This window comes from Oryctolagus cuniculus, chromosome 1 (genome assembly GCF_964237555.1).
Source record: "Oryctolagus cuniculus chromosome 1, mOryCun1.1, whole genome shotgun sequence".
In the NCBI taxonomy this organism is placed as follows: Eukaryota; Metazoa; Chordata; class Mammalia; order Lagomorpha; family Leporidae; genus Oryctolagus; species Oryctolagus cuniculus.
The window spans coordinates 182,185,077-182,206,314 of record NC_091432.1 but is presented as its reverse complement, the minus strand read 5'-3'; the positions used below and the strand labels follow the sequence as shown (position 1 = coordinate 182,206,314).

General features: G+C 46.6%; 1 protein-coding gene and 1 pseudogene across 6 annotated transcripts in view; one reads left to right on the top strand and one right to left on the bottom strand.

Moving 5' to 3' along the window:
- The window catches only part of DENND4C (DENN domain containing 4C), a 129,106-nt gene extending 108,466 nt beyond the window's left edge, over nucleotides 1-20,640 (bottom strand). For all 6 annotated transcript variants that reach the window (XR_011380242.1, XM_051857424.2, XM_002708081.5 and 3 more), the window contains exon 1: nucleotides 20,233-20,640. The gene's annotated coding sequence lies outside the window, so the exon portion shown is untranslated. The remainder of the gene's footprint in view (nucleotides 1-20,232) is intronic.
- LOC103348090 (calponin-3 pseudogene) lies at nucleotides 2,372-9,806 on the top strand (annotated as a pseudogene).
- Nucleotides 20,641-21,238: the final 598 nt, after the last annotated feature.

The following is a 21,238-nucleotide window of genomic DNA, read 5'->3' as shown; positions in this document are numbered from 1 at the left end:
AATTTAAAGTGTTCAGTTTCAATTCAGCTCTGATAAGGGGGCCATAACCAGGAATAAATTTAAATTCCATAGGATAATCAGAAAGAGGAGGGCAGGAGGAAGCAGCAGCCAGGTAGGAAAGAAGGGCATGGAGGTCGCTGGCAGGGCAGAGGACAGGAGGGAGAGGACACAAGGGCGGGGCTAAGATGCATGGTTCTGGAGGGGTCCAGGGAATGGCAGCACAAGCCAGGGGACAGTGTCCTCGTGCCCAGAGGCCATTTCTTGTGCCCCAGCTCTGCCCCTCTCACCTGAGGGGGACTGCTCTGCTCCAGGCTCAGCCCAAGTGCCGCCTCCCCACAGAAGCCAACCAGGCTGCTCCTAAACTCAGGGCTTACTCTGTCCTTGGTGCTGCTGCTGTATTGCACTGCAGACACTAACACTGGTCTCTGCTGGGGAGGATGCTGACAGTAGTAATGCCTATGACACATATTCCTTGGGAGCCAATCAAAAAGGTGACTGTTGGGGCCGGCACCATCACGTAGCTGGTGCCACCACCTGCAATGCCAGCGTCCATGTGGGCATCCCATATAGGCGCTGATTCAAGTTGCGCTGTTCCACTTCTGATCCACCTCCCTACTAATGCACTTGGGAAAGCAGCAGAAGATTGCCTGAGTGTTTGAGCCCTTGCCACCCACGTGGGAGACCTGGATGAAGCTCCTGGCTCCCGGCTTCGGCCTGGCCCCACCCTGGCTATTGTGGCCATCTGAGGAGTAAACCAGTGAATAGAAGATCTCTCTGTCTCTCCCTCTTGCTCTGTATTTCTTTCAAAATTAATTTAAAAAAAAAAAGTATACTGTCCTGGTTAAATGCCTAGTTTCAGTATTAAAGATACCTGAGCCAATGAATCTAACTGTATATCAAACTGATATCATAACATGTAAGGAAATTAAAACTAATCCAAATAACTTTTCAATATAGTACTTTGACATAAAGAACTGAAAAAAGATTATGACCCTTAGTTACTGATTTCTATCTCAATTTTGACAATATAAATATAAAATGTAAACACAATAGAACACAAGAATTCGCTCTACTATCTTGTCAACTTTTCTGTAAATCTAAAATTATTCACAAGTAATAATTTTATGTGTCAGGGCCGGTGTTGTGGTGTAGCAGGTAAAGCCATGTCCTGAAGTGCTGGCATCCCGTATGTGTGCCGGTTCAAGTCCTGGGTGCTCCACTTCCAATCCAGCTCTCTGCTATGGCCTGGGAAAGCAGCAGAATATGGCCCAAGTCCTTGGGCCCCTGCATCCACGTGGGAGACCCGGAAGAAGCTCCTGGCTCCTAGCTTCAGATGGGCACAGCTCCAGCCATTGCGGCCATCTGGGGAGTGAACTAGCAGATGGAAGACTTCTCTTTCTGTGCCTCTCCTTCTCATTCTGTGTAACTCTTTCAAATAAATAAATAAATCTTTAAAAAACAGAATTCTGGCCGGCGCAGCAGCTCACTAGGATAATCCTCCGCCTGTGGCGCCAGCACCCCAAGTTCTAGTCCCAATTGGGGCACCAGTTCTGTCCCAGTTGCTCTTCTTCCAGTCCAGCTCTCTGCTGTGGCCCAGGAAGGCAGTGGAGGATGGCCCAAGTGCTTGGGCCATGCACCTGCATGGGAGACCAGGAGGAAGCACCTGGCTCCTGGCTTCAGATCACCGCAGCGCGGCCATTTCGGGGGTGAACCAACGGAAGGAAGACCTTTCTCTCTGTCTCTCTCTCTCACTGTCTAACTCTGCCTGTCAAAAAAAAAAAAAAAAAAAAGAATTTTATGTGTATGTGTATGTGTATGTACAGAAACAGCACAAAATCCATCAACTGATAAAAGGATAAATATATGATACTGGGTAACCATACAATTGAAAATCATTCAACAATAAAAAGGAATTGAGTAGTGATGCATGCTACAACACAAATGAACTTTGAAAACATCACTAAATGGAAGACGTTAGTCATAAAGGATCAATATAGTGGGGGCAGGTGCTGTGGCATAGCGGGTAAAGCCACCGTCTGCAGTGCCAGCATCCCACATGGGTGCCAGTTGGAGACCCGGCTGCTCCTCTTCTGCTCCAGCTCTCTGCTATGGCCTGGGAAAGCAGTAGAAGATGGCCCAAGTCCTTGGGCCCCTGTACCCACATGGGAGACCTGGAAGAAGCTCCTGGCTCCTGACTTCTGATTGGCACAGCTCTGGCAGTTGTGGCCAATTGGGGAGTGAATCAGTGGATGGAAGACCTCTCTCTCTGTCTCTCTGCCTCTCCTTCTTTCTTGTGTAACTCTTTCAAATAAATAAATCCTTAAAAAAAAAAAAAAAAGGATCAATATAGTTATGGTCCCATTTATGTGAAATGTCCAGAATAGACAAATCTACAGAAACAGAAAGCAGGTAACTGGCTGTTTTAGGCTGGAAAAGTTGGGCAGAAAATTGGAGTTTCTTTTTAAAATGATGAAAATGTTCTTAAATTGTGGGGATGGTTGAGCAACTCTGACTACACTAAAAAATAAGGAACTGGTTTTTTAAGACTTATTTTATTCATTTTAAAGGCAGAGTTACAGAAAGATGGAAGGAGGGAGGGAGGGAGGGAGGGAGGGAGGGAAAGAATCAATCTTCTATCTGTTGCTTCACTCCCCCAAATGGTCACAACTGCCAGGGCTGGGCCAGGCCAAAGCCAGGAGTTTCATCCAGTCTCTCATGTAGGTGCAGAATCAATGTAATTGGGTAAGTTAAAAAATGAATAAATGAGAATAATGGACATTGGAAGAGTGGTGTAACCTGGAGGTCTCCATGGAATCTAACACATGTCAAAATAGGATACTAAAGTATAGCACTGCCAAAAGTGAAGGAAAGGTCAGAGTTAGATGCTTAAAATATTTTAAGTGATAGATCATTATGATAAAGTGTGGGGTAATATTTCCCCACCCTGACTACACAGCTGGAATGCTTTAAAAAAAAATCAGACCAAAGGAGTAAGAATTTCTGTATTTTTTAAGCTGCCCAATTAATTAATTTTACAGCCAGAATTGAAAACTATTAGTAAAGGGTGGAATCATAAAAGTCAGTAGCTGAGGTGGCTTAAAAAAATGTTATTTGCATGTTCAAGAACTTTAATAGGGAATAGGTTCAGCACAGCACTTAACTTGATGCTTGGGATGCCTGTATCCCCTATCAGAATATCAGTTAATGGAAGGAGACAAATTTCATTTGAGGCTTTTACACGGCAGGGGTAGGGAGGACACCAAGCACTTGGGTCACAATCTACTACTTTCCTTCCCAGGCATGTTAGTAGGAAGCTGGACCAGAAGCAGAGAAGCTGGGACTCAAATCAGCACTACAATATAGGATGCCAGTATCACAAGCGGTGATTAACCTGCTGCACCATAACATTGGCCGTAACCCTTTAAAGGAAAGGTTTTTTTCTTTCCTTTTCTTTTATTAAAGATCTATTTATTTACTTGAAAGTCGTAGCTATACACACACACACACACACACACACACACACAGATCTTTGATCCACTGTTTCACTCCCCAAATCACCGCATCGGCCAGGTCTTGGGCCAGGTTGAAGCTAGGAGCCAGGAGTTTCATCAGGTCTCCCATGTGGCTCTTCTGCTGCTTTCTAAAACCATCAGCAGGGAGCTGGATCAGAAGTGGAGCACCCAGGACATTAACAGTGCCCATACAAGATACTGGCGCCACAGGTGGAAGTTTTACCTGCCCTATCCCTTTTATTTTAAAGGAGAGAAATTTTCTTTTTCTTTTTTGTTCTGTAATTTTTTTTATTTTTATTTTATTTTATTTTATTTTTATTTTTTATTTTTTGAAAGGCAGAGTGGACAGTGAGAGAGAGAGAGAGAGAGAAAGGTCTTCCTTTGCCGTTGGTTCACCCTCCAATGGCCGCCGCGGCCGGCGCGCTACGGCCGGCGCACCGCGCTGATCCGATGGCAGGAACCAGGTACTTATCCTGGTCTCCCATGGGGTGCAGGGCCCAAGCACTTGGGCCATCCTCCACTGCACTCCCTGGCCACAGCAGAGAGCTGTCCTGGAAGAGGGGCAACCAGGACAGATCCTGCGCCCTAACCGGGACTAGAACCCGGTGTGCCGGCACCACTAGGCGGAGGATTAGCCTAGTGAGCCGCGGCGCCGGCCCTAGTTCTGTTATTTTTTAAAATTTTATTTATTTACTTATTAATTAACTGAAAGGGGGAGGGAGGGGAGGGAGGGAGGGAGAGAGAGAGAGAGAGAGAGAGAGAGATGGATCTTCTATTTGCTGGTTCACTCCCAAAAAGCCTGCAATTACTGGGGCTAGGCCAAAACAAAGCCAAGACCCTAGAACTCAAACCAGATCTCCCATATGGGTGGCGGGAACCAAGTACTTGAACCACAACCTGCTGCTGCTCAGGGTATGCAATATGAGGGAGTTGGAATAGGAAGCAGACAGGGGACTTGAACTCAGGCACTCCAATATGGGAAACAGGCATCTCAACCAATTACACCAAATGCCTACTCCTGTCCTTTTTTTTTTTTTTTTTTTTTTTAATGAAGAGGAAAATCAGACACAAGCGAGGAAAATTAAGTGTACTGAATTAAGAGTTAAGAGTCAGTCAGCGCCACAGCTCACTAGGGTAATCCTCTGCCTTGCGGCGCCAGCACACCAGGTTCTAGTCCAGGTCGGGGCACCGGATTCTGTCCCGGTTGCCCCTCTTCCAGGCCAGCTCTCTGCTGTGGCCCGGGAGTGCAGTGGAGGATGGCCCAGGTACTTGGGCCCTGCACCCCATGGGAGACCAGGATAAGTACCTGGCTCCTGCCATCGGATCAGCGCGTTGCGTGGGCTGCAGCGCGCCGGACGCGGCAGCCATTGGAGGGTGAACCAATGGCAAAGGAAGACCTTTCTCTCTCTCTCTCTCTCTCACTGTCCACTCTGCCTGTCAAAAATTTAAAAAAAAAGAGTTAAGAGTCCTAAGTTACATATGAAATAGTATAATATTTTTATTTATTTAATTATTTGTAAGGCAAAGAGATGGATAGAAGACTTCCCTTTACTAGTTCACACCCCAAATGCCTCCAACATCTAAGGCTGACACTGGGAGCTTGAATACAATCCAGGGCTCCCACACTGGTGGCAGGAATCCAGTTCCTTGAGCCATAAACGCTGCCTCCGCCTCTCAAAGCCTCTGCTGCCTCTCAGGGTCTGCACAAGAAGGAAGCTGGAGTCAGGAACAAGTTACTCCAATGTGGTATGTAGGCATCTTAACCTGGGCTAATCATCCACTGCATATAATATTATTTGAAGGTAGATTATAGGAAGTTAAATACACATATCATAAGCCCTAAGGCAACTACTTAAAAAAACAAAAGACAGGCCAGCACCGTGGCTCAATAGGCTAATCCTCCACCTAGGGGCGCCGGCACACTGGGTTCTAGTCCCAGTCGGGGCGCTGGATTCTGTCCCAGTTGCCCCTCTTCCAGGACAGCTCTCTGCTGTGGCCCAGGAAGGCAGTGGAGGATGGCCCAAGTGCTTGGGCCCTGCACCCCATGGGAGACCAGGAGAAGCACCTGGCTCCTGCCTTCGGATCAGCGCAGTGTGCTGGCCGCAGCACGCCAGCCGTGGCGGCCATTGGAGGGTGAACCAACGGCAAAAAGGAAGACTTTTCTCTCTGTCTCTCTCTCACTATCCATTCTGCCTGTCAAAAAAAAAAAAAAAAAAAAAAAAAAAAAAGACATATAGCTAACAAGACAATGTGGCGATAAAATAAAATACTAAAAGGCTATCATTGTGGCACAGTGGTTCAAGCCACCATCAATGATACCAGTATCTCACAAGAACACTGGTTGAAGTCCAGGCTGCTCTATTTCTGATCACCTCTCTGCTAATGTGCCTGGGAAAGTAGTGAAAGATGGCCCAAGTGCTTGGGTCCCTATCACCCACAAGACCTAGATGGACTTTCAGGCTCCTGCTTTGGCCTAGCCCAACCCTGGCCATTGTGGCCATTTGGGGAATAGAACAGCAGATGGAAGATCTCTCTGTCTGTATCCATCACTCTGCCTTTCAAACAAATGAATCTTTATAATAAAAACAAAAGAAATAAAGAAGGCAAGTTGAAGACAAATAGTAAGATAATTGATTTCAAACCAACCATATCAATAATTTCACTGAATTTCAATGGTCTACAAAGACAAGCAAAAATATATGTCTACATAAAAACTTCTATAGAAATGTCCACAGCAGCATTCCTCAAAATAGCCAAAAGGTGGAAACTACCCAAACGTCCATCAAGTCATGGATAAATAAAAGGTGGTAATTCTATACACCGGAATGGTATCCAGCTATACAAAGGAATGGAAATACTACTGAACATGGAAGGCATTATGCTAAGTCAAAGAAACCAGACTCAAATGATGATGTACTATATGATTCCCCTTATAGAAAATATCCAGAATAGGGAAATCCACAGAGAAAGAATGTAAACTAGTGGTTGTCAGGGTCTGGGGGAAAAGGGTATAGGGAGTGACTCCTTAAAGGGTTCACTAGAGTAACAAAAATATTCTGGAATTAGATAGTGGGGATAGCTGCATAACACCGACACAATACTGAATGCCACTGAACTGTACATTTTAAATGGCTAAAGTGGTAAATTTTATATTATATAAATTTTGTCACAACTTTTTTTTTTTTTAGAAGAATGAAGTTGGGGCAAGCACTATGGCTCAGCAGATTAAAACTGCGGTCTACAGCACCAGCATCCCATATAGGTGTCAGTTCGAGCCCTGGTTGCGCCACTTCTGATCCAGCTCCCTGTTAATGCACCTGGGAAAGCAGTTGGAGATGGCCTCAAGTGTTGGTCCCCTGCCACCCACATGGGAGACCCAGAGGAGGCTCCTGGCTCTGGCCTGGCCCAGCCCTAGATGTTGCAGATATTTGGGGAGTGAACAGCAGATGGAAGATCTCTGTATATCTCCTTTTCTCTCTCTGTAACTCAGCCTTTCAAATGGATAAATCTTTAAAAAAAAAAAAAATGAAGCTTTGATACATACTACAATATGGATAAACCTCAAAGACATTTTCCTAAATGCAAGGAGTCAGACCCAAAAGATTGCATATTACAGAACTTAATTTTTGTCAAATGTCCAAAATAAATCAATCTGTGCAATCAGATTACCTACTGGGTACCTAGGGCTAGAGTAGGAAAGAAGGGGATTGGAGAGTGACTATTAATGAAAACAAGGTTTCTTTCTAGGGTGATCAAAAACACTGTAAAATTACATTACCTTAGGGCTAGCACAGCAGGTTAAGCTGCCACCTGTGACAACCAGCATCCTATATCACAGTACCATTTCAGTTAGAGTCTTGGCTGCGCCACTTTTGACCCAGTATTTCTGCTAATGCACCTGGGAAAGCAGTAGAAGACAGTCGAAATGCTTGGGCCCCTACCACCCATGTGGGAAACCTGGATGAAATTCCAGACTCCTAGATGAGCCCTGGTTGTTGTGGCCATTTAGGGAGTGACCCAGGAGATGGAAGACCTCTCTATCTCCCTATGTAGTGACACTGCCTTTCAGATAAATAACATAAATCTTTAAAAAAAATTTAAACATGCATATATCCAATAAAAGAACATCAGCCGGCACTTTGGCATGGTGGGCTAAGCCTCCACCCATGGCACCAACATTCTATATGGGCACCAATTCAAGTCCTGGCTGCTCATCTTCTGATCCAGCTCTCTGCTATGGCCTGAGAAAGCAGTAGAAGACTGCCCAAGTGCTTGGGCCCCTGCACCCACGTGGGAGACCTAGAAGAAGCTCCTGGCTTGGGATCAGCCCAGATCCAGCCATTGCAACCATTTGAGGAGTGAACCAGCAGATAGAAGACCTTTCTGTCTTTCCCTCTGTCTGTAACTCTACCACTCAAGTAAATAAATGAATTTTTTTTTTTTTTTTTTGACAGGCAGAGTGGATAGTGAGAGAGAGAGACAGAGAGAAAGGTCTTCCTTTGCCATTGGTTCACCCTCCAATGGCTGCCGCAGCCGGCGCGCAATGGCTGGCGCACTGCGCTGATCTGAAGGCAGGAGCCAGGTGCTTCTCCTGGTCTCCCATGCGGGTGCAGGACCCAAGCACTTGGGCCATCCTCCACTGCACTCCCAGGCCACAGCAGAGAGCTGGCCTGGAAGAGGGGCAACTGGGACAGAATCCGGCGCCCTGACCGGGACTAGAACCCTGTGTGCCGGCACCACAGGTGGAGGATTAGCCTAGTGAGTGAGCCGTGGCGCCGGTCTAATAAATGAAATCATAAAAAAAATCAAAGAATATGGAGCAAAAAATGATAGATCTCAAAGGATATATAAAACAAGTCTAGATAAATTTAAAGTAATGTAAATTATACAGAATATCTTCTTTGTAATGGAATTAATTTTAAAAACATTAATAAAGGGGCCAGGGCTGTGGTGCAGTAGGTTAATCCTCTGCCTACAGTACCGCCATCCCATATAGGTGCCAGTTCTAGTCCTGGCTGCTCCTCTTCTGATCAGGTCTTGGCTATGGCCTGGGAAAGCAGTAGAAGATGACCCAAGTGCTTGGGCCCCTGCACCCACATGGGAGACTTGGAAGAAGCTCCTGGCTTTGGATCAGCCCAGCTCCGGCCGTTGCAGCCATCCAGGGAGTGAACCAGCGGATGGAAGACTCTCTCTGTCTCTACTTCTCTCTGTAACTCTGTCTTTCAAATAAATAAATAAAATCTTTTTTTAAAAAAAGTTATTGTATGCAGTTTTAAAAAAATTATAAAAAAGACAACTTATGGTTCAGAGCTACAGTGCAGGCAGCAAGCAAGGATCTGGAAGGGACCACAAGCCTCTGTAGGACCCAGACAGACCAAGTCACTCAGGAACCACCCACACTCCTGCCCCCAATAGCATGCCCTATGGGAGCTGCTCCTTGTCAAGGGCCAGGAGTAGAAAGCTGAGTGGTAGAGCACAGCCTCTTCCCACTGCTGACCCACTTCAATGAGGGCCCTTTCTAATGTCAAGAACAAGACAACATCCAAGTATTAACATCAGACAAAAGATCTTCCAGATCTTCTATATAGAAGAGGTAACAGGCATGAGTACTGGGACCACCTTCCAAGGGGCTTAAAGAACAGCATTATTCTCTGCAAGTTCATAAGCAACTAAAGCCAGGCTCACTGAGGAAGGTTAACAAGGTCTCATCAAACTGGCCTCAGATGTGAAACACTGGCAACTTTATTAAAGCTATTCAGGTATATGGCATGAAGCCACATAACGTGTTTCAAAGAAAGGATCTTTTTGAGAATGGAAATACGACCCACATTTGGACTATGTTGGTAGCTCTAGCGGGTCAGGCTAAAACACAAAAGGATCCATAGAATCATTGACACTGAAGTTAATTATGCAGAAAAACAAACAAGACATTTTGATGAAGGAAAACTAAAGCTGGCCAAAGTAAAACTGGTTTGCAAATGAAAAGGCAAGTGGGAATGTTAGCATCAGAGGTATCTACAATCAGAAGTTAGCTCTACAGCCAATGGACAACTCGATGATCTCACTACAGTAGGGAACAAAGAAAGCTACTTCCCTTGAAGGAATGAGTATACACAGGTTTGGGCAGCAAATAAATTATCCCAAATACTGTGCTGCTCCACCAGAGTCTGCCATTCACAAAGACAGCCAAAACATAGGAACAAATGGGTTACAAATCAGTGATAGCAATTCCTAGACAGAATACTCAGGTAAGTATCATCGGAGTGCTAGGATGACTACCCCAGGGATTACTAGTGTGATGACCAAGGCAGTGATTGCTAGAATCACACAGAGGAGCCTAATATTTAGTACACTGTTTTTGTTTTGTTTAATATTTATTTTATTTATTTGAAAAGCAGATTACAGAAAGACAGAGGGAGAGACACAAACAGTCTTCCATTCACAAGTTCACTCCCCAGATGGCTACAATCGCCAGGGCTTGACCAGGCAAAAGCCAAGAGCCAGCAGCTTCATCAGGGACCCAAGCACTTGGACCATATTCTGCTGCTTCCCCAGGGGCATTACCTGGGAGCTGGATCAGAAGTGGAGCAGATGGGACTTGGACTGGCACCCATATGAGATACAGACTTAACCTACTACACAGGATCCTAGTACACTATTCTTATTCAGGGAGAACCAAGCTAGCCTTGAATAACTTTTATCATGTAACCCTAAAATTATTAAACTTATTATACCTAGAAAAGAAATTGCCTTGCATACATTCCTTTTCGCTTTGTCTGTCTCTTCCCTAAACAGTTACAGAAATCCTATGGGATAATCAGGCCGGCGCCGCGGCTCACTAGGCTAATCCTCCACCTTGCGGCGCCGGCACACCGGGTTCTAGTCCCGGTCGGGGCGCCGGATTCTGTCCCGGTTGCCCCTCTTCCAGGCCAGCCCTCTGCTGTGGCCAGGGAGTGCAGTGGAGGATGGCCCAGGTGCTTGGGCCCTGCACCCCATGGGAGACCAGGAAAAGCACCTGGCTCCTGGCTCCTGCCATCGGATCAGCGCGGTGCGCCGGCCGCAGCACGCCGGCCGCGGCGGCCATTGGAGGGTGAACCAACGGCAAAGGAAGACCTTTCTCTCTGTCTCTCTCTCTCACTGTCCACTCTGCCTGTCAAAAAAAAATAAAAGAAATCCTATGGGATAATCAATAACTTACATGTGAAGTAAAAAGGAATACTGTGAAACGGGAGTACAGCCAATTCTCTTATTAAAGATTCTTGCATATTTTTTAAGATCTATTTATGAGGCCAGCACTGTGGAACAGTGGGTAAAGCAGCCGCCTACAGTGCCAGCATCCCATTTGCGTACCGGTTCAAGTCCCAGCTGCTCTGCTTCCAATCCAGCTTCCTGCTAATGCACCTGGGAAAGCAGTGGAAGATAGCCCAAGTACTTGGAACCTGCATCCATGTAGGAGACCCAGAAGAAGCTCTGGGCTCCTGACTTCAGACTGGCCCAGCCTCAGACATCATGGGCATTTGGTTAATAAGTCAGTGGATGGAGAATCTCTCCCTCTCTGTCTCTTCTCTTCCTCTCTCTCTCCCTCCTCTTCCCATAACTCCGCCATTCAAATAAATAATCTTCTCCCACTGCCTGTCATCCACCTTCCTGCTAATGTACTTGAGAGGCAGCAAATAACGGCTCAATTATTGAGTCCCTGCCACCCACATGGGAGACCTAAAGGGAGTTCCCAGCTCCTGGCTTCAGCTTGGCCCAGACCTGGCAGTTCCAGCCATTTGAGGAGTGAACCAGTGGGTGGAAGACCTGTCTCTCAAATAAATAAAAATGAATAAAATAAACATTTTTAAAATCTGATTTCGGGGGCCGGTGCTGTAGTGTAGTGGGTAAAGCCGCTGCTTGCAGTGCCGGCATCCCACATGGGTGCCGGTTCAAGTCCTGGCTGCTCCACTTCCAATCCAGCACTCTGCCATGGCCTGGGAAAGCAGCAGAAGATGGCCCAAGTCCCTGGGCGCCTGCACCCAAGTGGAAGACCAGGAGGAAGCTCCAGGCTCCTGGCTTTGGATCGGCACAGCTCCGGCAGTTGCAGCCAAGTGGGGAGTAAATCAGCGGATGGAAGACCTCTCTCTCTCTCTCTCTCTCTCTCTCTCTCTCTCTCTCTCCTTCTCTCTATGTAACACTGACTTTCAAATAAATAAATAAATCTTTAAAGAAAAAAATCTGATTTCAACTCAGATGAACAAATTCTTTAAAAGCCAGAAATTATCAAAACTAATAGAAAAAAATAGGAAGAAATTACCAAAACTGACATAAGAAACAGAAAACCTAAATAGTCTAAATATCCAAGGACTGCCAGCTATTCCCAGAAATGGGAAGAGGCAAGGATGTATTCTTCCCTAAAGCCTTTGAAGGGACCATGCCCTGCCATAACTTCCATTTTAGATTTCTGGTTTCCAGAACCGTGAGAGAACAAATTTCTAATGCTTAGGAATCATCTTGTTTGGGGTAACATTACAGCAACCCAAAGAAACTACTGTATAAGCTGCATAATATTTGGATGTAGTGAAACAAAAAAAAGGTATTTAATTTAACTTCACTTATTGTTACTGGTTTTAGTGTGGGGCTACTAGAAAATTAAAATGACATATATGGCTTAAATTATATTTCTCACTGACAGCAGTAATCTAGATGGTGGCAATTAAGGTAGAAAAAAAGAAATGAAGATGTACAACTGACTTTCTATGCATGAATTATGAGTATTTGTGAAGAAATCCTAAGAAATCTAAAAGGGTCTAAAACTAAAATGTGAATTTAGTAAGGTACTATATGAAGTCAATATACAGAAAAAATATATTCAGGACCGGCATTGTGGCATAGTGGGTAAAGCTCAATGCTGGCATCCGACATGGGTGCCTGTTCAAGTCCTGTCTGCTCCACTTCCAATCCAGCTCCCTGCTAATGTGCCTGGGAAAGCAGCAGAGGATGGCCCATGTGCTTGGGCCTCTGCACCCATGTGGGAGATCCGGCAGAAGCATCTGGCTAGTGGCTTTGGACCGGCCCAGTTCCAGCAATTGGAGCCATTTGGGGAATGAACCAGCAGATGGAAGATTTCTCTCTCCCCTCTTCTAACTCTGCCTTTCAAATAAATAAATCTTTAAAAATATAATTATATATTCTATCTCTATATACTATCGGCAGAAAAATAAGTTTAAACAAACAGTAACACTGGCATCAGAGCATCAGAAAACATGAAATACTTAGAAATAAATTGAACAGAGCCAGAGCCGTGGCTCAATAGGCTAATCCTCCACCTTGCGGCGCCAGCACACCGGGTTCTAGTCCCGGTTGGGGCGCCGGATTCTGTCCCGGTTGCCCCTCTTCCAGGCCAGCTCTCTGCTATGGCCAGGGAGTGCAGTGGAGGATGGCCCAGGTGCTTGGGCCCTGCACCCCATGGGAGACCAGGAAAAGCACCTGGATCCTGGCTCCTGCCATTGGATCAGCGCGGTGCGCCGGCTGCAGCGGCGGCCATTGGAGGGTGAACCAACGGCAAAGGAAGACCTTTCTCTCTCTGTCTCTCTCACTGTCCACTCTGCCTGTCAAAAATAAAAAAATAAATAAAAAAAAAAGAAATAAATTGAACAAAACATGTATAAGAACTATGAAATGAAAATTATAAAAACACTGCTAAGGGATGGTCATTGTGGCACAGGTTAAGCTGCACTTGGGACATCCATATCAGAATGCCTGGGTTCAAGTCCTGACTCTGCTTCTGATACAACTTCCTGATAATTCAAGCCATGGGAGGCAACAGACGATGGCTCAAGTACTTGGGTCCCCACCACCTACATGGGAAGCCTCGATGGAGTTCCTGGCTCTTGGCTTCAGCCTTACTCAGCCCTAGGTGTTGAGGCATTTAAGGAATGAACCAGCTGATGGAAGATCTCTCTCCAGCTGCCTTTCAAATAAAATGCAACATTTTTTCAAAAAATAAAAATACAAACTTATTTTCTTTTAACTGCTTATTTATGTACAGTTTCTTGAAAGGCACAGTGAGAGAGAAATTGATAGAGAGACAGACAAATATCTTCCATCCACTGATTCACTCCCCAAATACCCACAACAACCAGGGATGGGCCAGGCCAAAGCTAAGATGCTGGTACTCCTTCTGGGTCTCAGGGGCACAGATACGCGAGACATCAACCACTGCCTCCCAGGATACACTAACAGGCAGCTCAATTAGAAACAGAACAGCCATAGAAGATGAACACATCCCAAACAGCAGGGTAACCAACTGCACCAAAATATCCACCCTCAAATCTTAAATTCTACAAATATGAACGTGTTCTGTAAAAACATGTAAAAGAATGTTTAAAATAAATGACATGTTGGAGGACATACACTGTAAGGCTTGCTATAAAGAAACAGCAATAAGGACAATAAAGGGGCCAGTGCTGCAGCATAGTAGGCTAAACCTCCACCTGCAGCACTGGCAACTGATATGGGCACCAGTTCATGTCCCAGCTGCTCCTCTGCTGATCCACCTCTCTGCTAAGGCCTGGGAAAGCAGCAGAAGATGGCCTATGTCCTTGGGTCCTCGCACCTGCATGGGAGACCCAGAAAAAGCTTCTTGTTCCTGTCTTTGGATTGGCCCAACTCAGCCTTTACAACCATTTGGGAAGCAAACCAGTAGATGGAAGACCTCTGTGTCTGTAATTCTACTTCTCAAATAAATAAATAACATCTTTAAAAAAAAAAAAAAAGGTTAATAAAGCATTGGTACAAAAATTGACATATAGATCAATGGAACAGAAAAACAGAGACCAGATATATCCCTAAACTTATAAAAAAGGGGTCAGACTGCATATAACTGCCAAATTAATAAGCAGAACAAGCATGAAAAACAAATGGGAAAAAAGGAAATCTACAGAATAAAATAGAAAGGTGTTATGATAAATAATAACTTATCTCCCAAACAGATGGTTAAGGTCTCTCATAAAAGGTAACACGTAAATGAAATAGTTCATGCAAAGGTTCTGAGGAAAAGAACCTGAAACTGAAAAGAACCTGAAACTGATGTCACAGTGGCACAGCAAGCAAAAAAAAAAAAAAAAAAAATAGAGGCAGGCACTGTGGCACAGCAAGCAAAACTGCAGCCTGCAGTGATGGCATCCCATATGGACGCCGGTTCAAGTCCCAGCTGCTCCACTTACAATCCAGCTCTGTGCTATGGCCTAGGAAAGCAGTAGAAGATGGCCCAAGTCCTTGGGCCCCTGCATCCATGTGGGAAACCCAGAAGAAACTCCTGGCTCCTGGCTTAGGATCAGCGCAGTTCCTGCTGTTGCAGCCAACTGGGGAGTGACCTAGCAGATGAAAGACTCTCTCTCTCTCTCTCTGCCTGTCCTTCTCTCTCTGTGTAACTCTTTCAAATAAATAAATATCAAAAAAAGAAAAGAGGGGCTGGTGCTGTGGCATGGCAGGTAAAGCTGCCACTTGCAGTGCTGGCATCCCATATGGGCGCCGGCTGCAGTCCCAGCTGCTCCACTTCCAATCCAGCTCTCTGCTGTGGCCTGGGAAGACAGTGGAGGATGGCCCAAGTCCTTGGGCCCCTGCACCCATGTGGGGGACCTGGAGGAGGCTCCTGGCTTTGGATCAGCACACCTCTGGCTGTTGCAACCAGCTGGGGAGTGAGCCAGCAGAGGGAAGACCTCTTTCTCTCCCCCTCTAACTCTTTCAAGTAAATAATTCAATCTTAAAAAAAAAAAGGGGGGGGGGCAGTGCTGTGGCAAGCAGGCTAAGCCGCTGCCTGCAGCACCAGCATCCATACGGAAGACCCCCTCACCTCTCTCTCTCTGCCTCTCCTCTGTGTAACTCTGACTTTCAAATAAATAAATCTTAAAAAAAAAAAAAAGTAATTTGGCATAGGTAAAATGATTTCATTATAGCATTATTTAATGAGTAAAAACTGTTAAGAGTACTAAAATGTTAAGACAGAGAAATGGTCAAATAAACTGTGAAACTTTAGACTACTACCAAGTCATAAAGTAACAGTAATACACAGCACCAGAGAAAATATGCTAAGTTATGTGAATGTAACCAAAGAATTGATGCAACTGTGGAAAGGATTATCGTACTAATAGTAATTAGTATTATACACATAGCATAGGATTATAGAAAAATGTAAACAAAATAGGTGAGAATAATTAAAACTTTTCTTTCGAATTTCTTTTAATGTTTTATCTTCCCAATTAAAGTTTTCGAATACCACATTAAGCCTGATTATAGCCATACACTCACATATGCAGGAAATCAAGTTTATAAACTAGCTTCTTCCCACACAATACCAAATTTTAAGTTTCACTAATAAAATTATCTAATTTTGAAATTCCTAAATCTTATGCTAAAGACCTAGTATTTTGTACTAGCTGTACCAAGTAGAATTCTTTCCAAGTTTTAACTCTTATTTTTTAAAGATTTTATTTATTTAATTGACAGAGTTACAGACAGTGAGAAAGAGAGACAGAGAAAAAGGTCTTCCTTTTCCATTGGTTCACTCTTCAAATGGCCGGAACTATGCGGATCCGAAGTCAGGTGGCTCCTCCTGGTCTCCCATGCGGGTGCAGGCGCCCAAGCACTTGGGCCATCCTCCACTGCCTTCCCAGGCCACAGCAGAGAGCTGGACTGGAAGAGGAGCAGCTGGGACTAGAACCTGGAACCATACGGGATGCTGGCGTCGCAGGTGGAGGATTAACCCAGTGAGCCATGGAGCCAGCCCCTAACTCAATTTTTAAATAATCTTTTCTTTTAGGGGCCAGCATTGTAGCTTTCTGGGTTAAGTTGCTGCCTGTGATGTCAGCATCCCATATTGGTACCAGTTTGAGTCCCTGCTGCTCTACTCCAATCCAGCCTGGGAAAGCAGCAGAGGATGGTCCAAGTACTTGGGTCCCTGCACCCACATGTTAGACCCCCATGAAGTTCCTGGATTCAGCCTGGCACAATCGAGGCCCTTGCAGTCATTTGAGGAATGAACCAGCAGATGGAAGATTCATCTGTTTGTTTCTTTCTCTCTCTCCTCTCTCTGTAACTCTGCCTTTCAAGTAAATAAATCTATTAAAAATAATATTTTCTTTTAACTTTTTTTAAGATTTATTTTATTTATTTAAAAGACAGAGTTACAGAGAGAAGTAGAGACAGAGAGAGAGGTCTTCCATCTGCTGGTTCACTCCCCAGATGGCCTTAACGGCCGGAGCTGAGCCAATCCGAAGCCAGGAGCCAGGAGCTTCTTCTAGGTCTCCCACGTGGTTGCAGGGGCCCAAGGACTTGAGCCATCTTCTACTGCTATCCCAGGCCATAGCAGAGAGCTGGATCGGAAGAGAAGCAGCCGGGATTAGAACCGGCGCCCATAAGGGATGCCAGAGTTTCAGGCGAGGGCTTCAACCCATTGCACCACAGCGACAGCTCCTTAACTTTTTATTTATTTGAGAGACAGTCTGAGTTGCCATCAGCTAATTCATTCCCCAGATGTCCACACAAGCTTGGTCTGGGCCAGACTAAGCTGGAAACCAAAAATTCAATCTAAGTCACCCACATGGGAAGCAGGAACCCAAGAACTTGCACTGCTACCTCTCAGAGTCTACAGCAGCAGAAAGTTGGAAACACAGCAGAACTGGGATTTGAATACAGGTACTTTGACATGGAATGGAGAATCTTAAGGCCAACTACCTGCCCCCCCCCCATCAAATTTTAACTCCTAACAAATTATTTCCCAATGCCAAGGAGCCATCTCATTACAAGTCTGTCAAGCTGAAAGTCATACAATTTGTAGTACTAGCATGAAGAAGAAAATATTTTAATTCATTTCTTGTGAAAGTTTATTTGCCCTTCCCATCTAAGTCTCCACAAGCATATCATATTGGAAATTCAAATTACAACATATATTCCATTTTGCCAATCAGTAAGATCAAATGATACAACCTGCCACTGACTCAGCAGCTTTCTTTTTTACTTTACAACCTGTACTTAAAGGTCCAAGCAACAAGACTGAAACCTAACTTTGAAACTGAGCAGCAAAGCCAATACAAAACCAATATTTGTCTTGGCAGGAAACTCCAATGAAAATATGAGATGTTTTGATCCTAACACATATGCAAAGAGGAAAGGTGCCTTGTTATTATTCATCCCGTGAGTTCCCTTGTGTATAGCTACAAATTAGCTACTTAAATATTAGCATGTTTCATTATAAGAGAGCACCTCAACAAAATAACCTTCCAAGCCTGGCAGCATGAATGCCTACAGCCTTAATACACTACTGCAGTTCCTTGTAATTTAAAATACTTGCATTTTAAAAATGTCTCCACACACCAATCCTACTGCCAATTTCTTTAGCTAAAAGCTCAAGTTTGTAGTACAAAATACCGAATTTACTTTCAACATCAGAATGCATTCATTCACAAATCGCACAGGCTTAAATTTCCCCAACTTCAACATTCTAACATCATAGCTTTTCTATTATCCAAATTAACAAATTAAACAGCATACACTGAACGAAGTGCTATTTACCAAAGTCATCCAACACATATACAACCAGCTCACTAAAATCAGTAACACAAAAGATTAGACCTATAATCACAATCAACTGTTTTGCAAAATGCTAAAGAGATAACAAAGAAAAGAAATATAGGGGCCAGCTCTGTGGCATAGTGGGTAAAGCATCCGCCTGCAGTGCTGGTATCCCATATGGGCACTGGTTCGTATTCCGGCTGCTCCACTTCTGATCCAGGTCTCTGCTGTGGCCTGGGAAAGCAGAAGATGGCCCAAGCCCTTGAGCCCCTGCATTTGTGTTAGAGACCAGGAAGAAGCTCCTGGCTCCTGGCTCCTGATCAGCACAGCTCCTGCCACTGCAGCCATTTGGGGAGTGAACCACCGAATGAAAGACTCTCTCTCTCTGCCTCTGCCTCTCTGTAAATCTGACTTTCAAGTAAAATAAACACATCTTTAAAAAAAAAAAAAAAAGGAAGAAATGTAGACTAAATGGCAGAAAAACCTTTGCCATTACCAGAAATGGGAGTCAAACAAACCTATATGAGAAGTAGATCATGTACATGAATACAATTCTAAGTCCATTTCTGAGTCCCCAGTCTCACGCCAAGAAGGTAGTTTATCAACAATTTAATAGTTACACAAAGAATAGAGTGTGGGGGTCAGCCTTGTGGCACATCTGGAACTCCCATGTCCCATATCAAAACGCTGGTTTGAGTCCAGGTTACCCAGCTTCTAATCTAGCTTCCTACTAACTGCATCAGCAAAGCAGTGGTTGATGGTCCAAGCACTTGGGTTCCTGTCACCTTATGTGTGGGAGGCCTGGATGGAGTTCCTGATTCCCGGCTTCAGCCTGGCTCAGCCCCAGCTGTTGGGGGCATTTGGGGAGTGAACCAGTGAATGAAAGCACGCGCGCTCTCTCTGCCTTTCGAATTAAAAAGGAAAGAAAGAAAAAACCTTTTTAAAGAGGGTAGACAATATTGGCTTTTTCCTTCCATAGGTAACCTTTAATGCACAGAGATTAAGTTTTTCTTTCGCAATTTTGCGCTTTCCATGAACAGAAAAAAAAATTCTGCATTTTGTATAGCTTAATACAAGTGACCATCTGAAATTAAGTATTTCCTGAGAACTTAGCGCCTTAGCGCTGACGCCTTTCTCAGTCTTACTATGCCCTTCACCCTGTGAACAGGGAGACAAGAGGGAAGAGCTATTCCTACCGTAAATTGGGTCTGAGAAGAAGCCTTAACATGGGTTTGCACACAATTAAACAAGCTCAGGGGGTCAGTTTCTCAGGCTACAATGCTTGACAATCTCCGCTGGAGGCACAAGCACACAGACTGGAGATGACACTTTCCCTCCCATCTGCACAAGTAACTTCGGTAACTGCCTTCAGTTTTCCCGTGTGAAACAAGCACACAATGGGGGAGGGGGGGCACTATTTAAAAACTGGGTCATTCCTTATTTGTTCTGGTGAAGCACGGTCTTGGGGAGGGAAAAGGCCTGTGAAGCGGAAAAGGGGGAGAAAAAAAGAACTGACAGCATCCCCAGTGCAGAAAAGTTACAGCTCTACAGGAGTCAGCACTAGGGGCTCAAGACTTAATTTCTGTTTAGTTACTCCCAACTTGAATGGAACCCGCCTCGCTAAAAGTCACCCCCAACAAAGAAGCCCTGACGTTCGGCCACCGTAAGGCTGAGTGGAAATGCCCTCAATTCACCTGCGACACCTGCCCTGGCCCCTGTTCTCTACTCTCTCCCCACCCCCTCGCTGCTCCGCGCGAGCCCCTCGGTCTCCAAAGGCCCCCCACCCGCTCCAACTTCCCGACCACTCGGGCCCAACTCCCCCGTGGGAACCCCGTTCCCGCCCCTCCCCGCCTAGGCGGCCGCGGCCCCCCCACAGTCCCTCGGGCCCAGTTCGGTCGCGCTCGAACGCAAGAGGTTCTCAGGGGCCCGGGAGACAGCGCGAGCAGGCCCTTCCTGGAGCAGCCTCGCTCCCACCACATCCCGCAGGCTCCGGGGACTCCCCACCCTCCGGAAACTGGGGAGAAAGTAGGCCGGGGACGCGAGCCCCCGCAACTCCCCGCCTCCTTGGCGACCCCCCGCGGACCGGTCACTCGGAGCCCAGCCCCCGAGTCGCTACCTGCCCCGCGCCCTCACTGCCTCGGAGCGCGGCCCGGCGCCGCAAACTCACCTGCTGCCTGCTCCTCACTCAGCGCCACCGCGACGCAGCTTCTTCCTGGGGCATGAAAGCGCGGGTTCGCGGCCTGGGCGCCCTCTGCACGGCAGGGTAGGGCGGAGGACTTGCTCCGACCGCCGCCGCCAGGGTCCGTATGCGCCTGCGCCGCCTCGCGGGCCGAGTCCCCAGGGGCGCCGCCTGCAAAGAGGGGTAACGGCCGGCAGCGCTAGCCCAGACCGACGCCTCGGACTCGGGGAGCCGGGCCGTGCGGGCGGCGCGTTATCTAGGAGCTGCGGGTGGTGCGGCCGTCCCGGGAGTTGACCGCCATGTTTCTGTTCCCTTTTTCTTTTTTTCTCCCCCTCCTTCCGCCCCTTTCCACAGAACAGCACTTTCCTCCCCCCTCCCTCTCCCTTTCCTACTGCGGGGGCGGGTGGAAAGGGCGTGGGGGAGGGGAGGAGGAGGCGGGGGCGGGGCAGCGCTCGGGTCCCGCCTCCAAGGCGCGCCGAGGCCGCACGGCCGCTGCCCCCGCCTCCCCGCGCGAGCCTTCGCCGGGACCCCCGGCCGCGCGGTCCCGACCCAGGCAGCTCGCGAGCCGGTCCTGCGCGTTGGCGCGGCTGGTCAGGCAGAAGCCGCTGAGGAGAAAGCTCTGAGGGCGCTGCCAGCACCCCTTCCTGCAGGGCCCGGACTCTTCGTGTGATGTGGGTTTATTGGCTTGGCCTTAGGCAGGTGGCGGCAGCTCCTCCTCGGGGTTTTCAAAGACAGAGAAAGTGACGCCGAGCGGCTCAGGGCCACCAGGAGAATGCAGAAAGAGACGTGAAGTTTCCTTCCCAGACTGGGAGTGAATTCCCAGCACGGCTCTGTGGAGGGGTGCGCCAAGCCTGAGGGAGACCCTGCGGCCTCGCGCTGCCCGAGGTCCCGTCCCGGTGCAGCGCCCCTGTCCTCGGCGGCTCTCGGTTTCGCTGCTTAAGCTGAGATTTCGGAATGGGCGTCCAAACGTGGAAAGCGCTCATTAACTACTCAG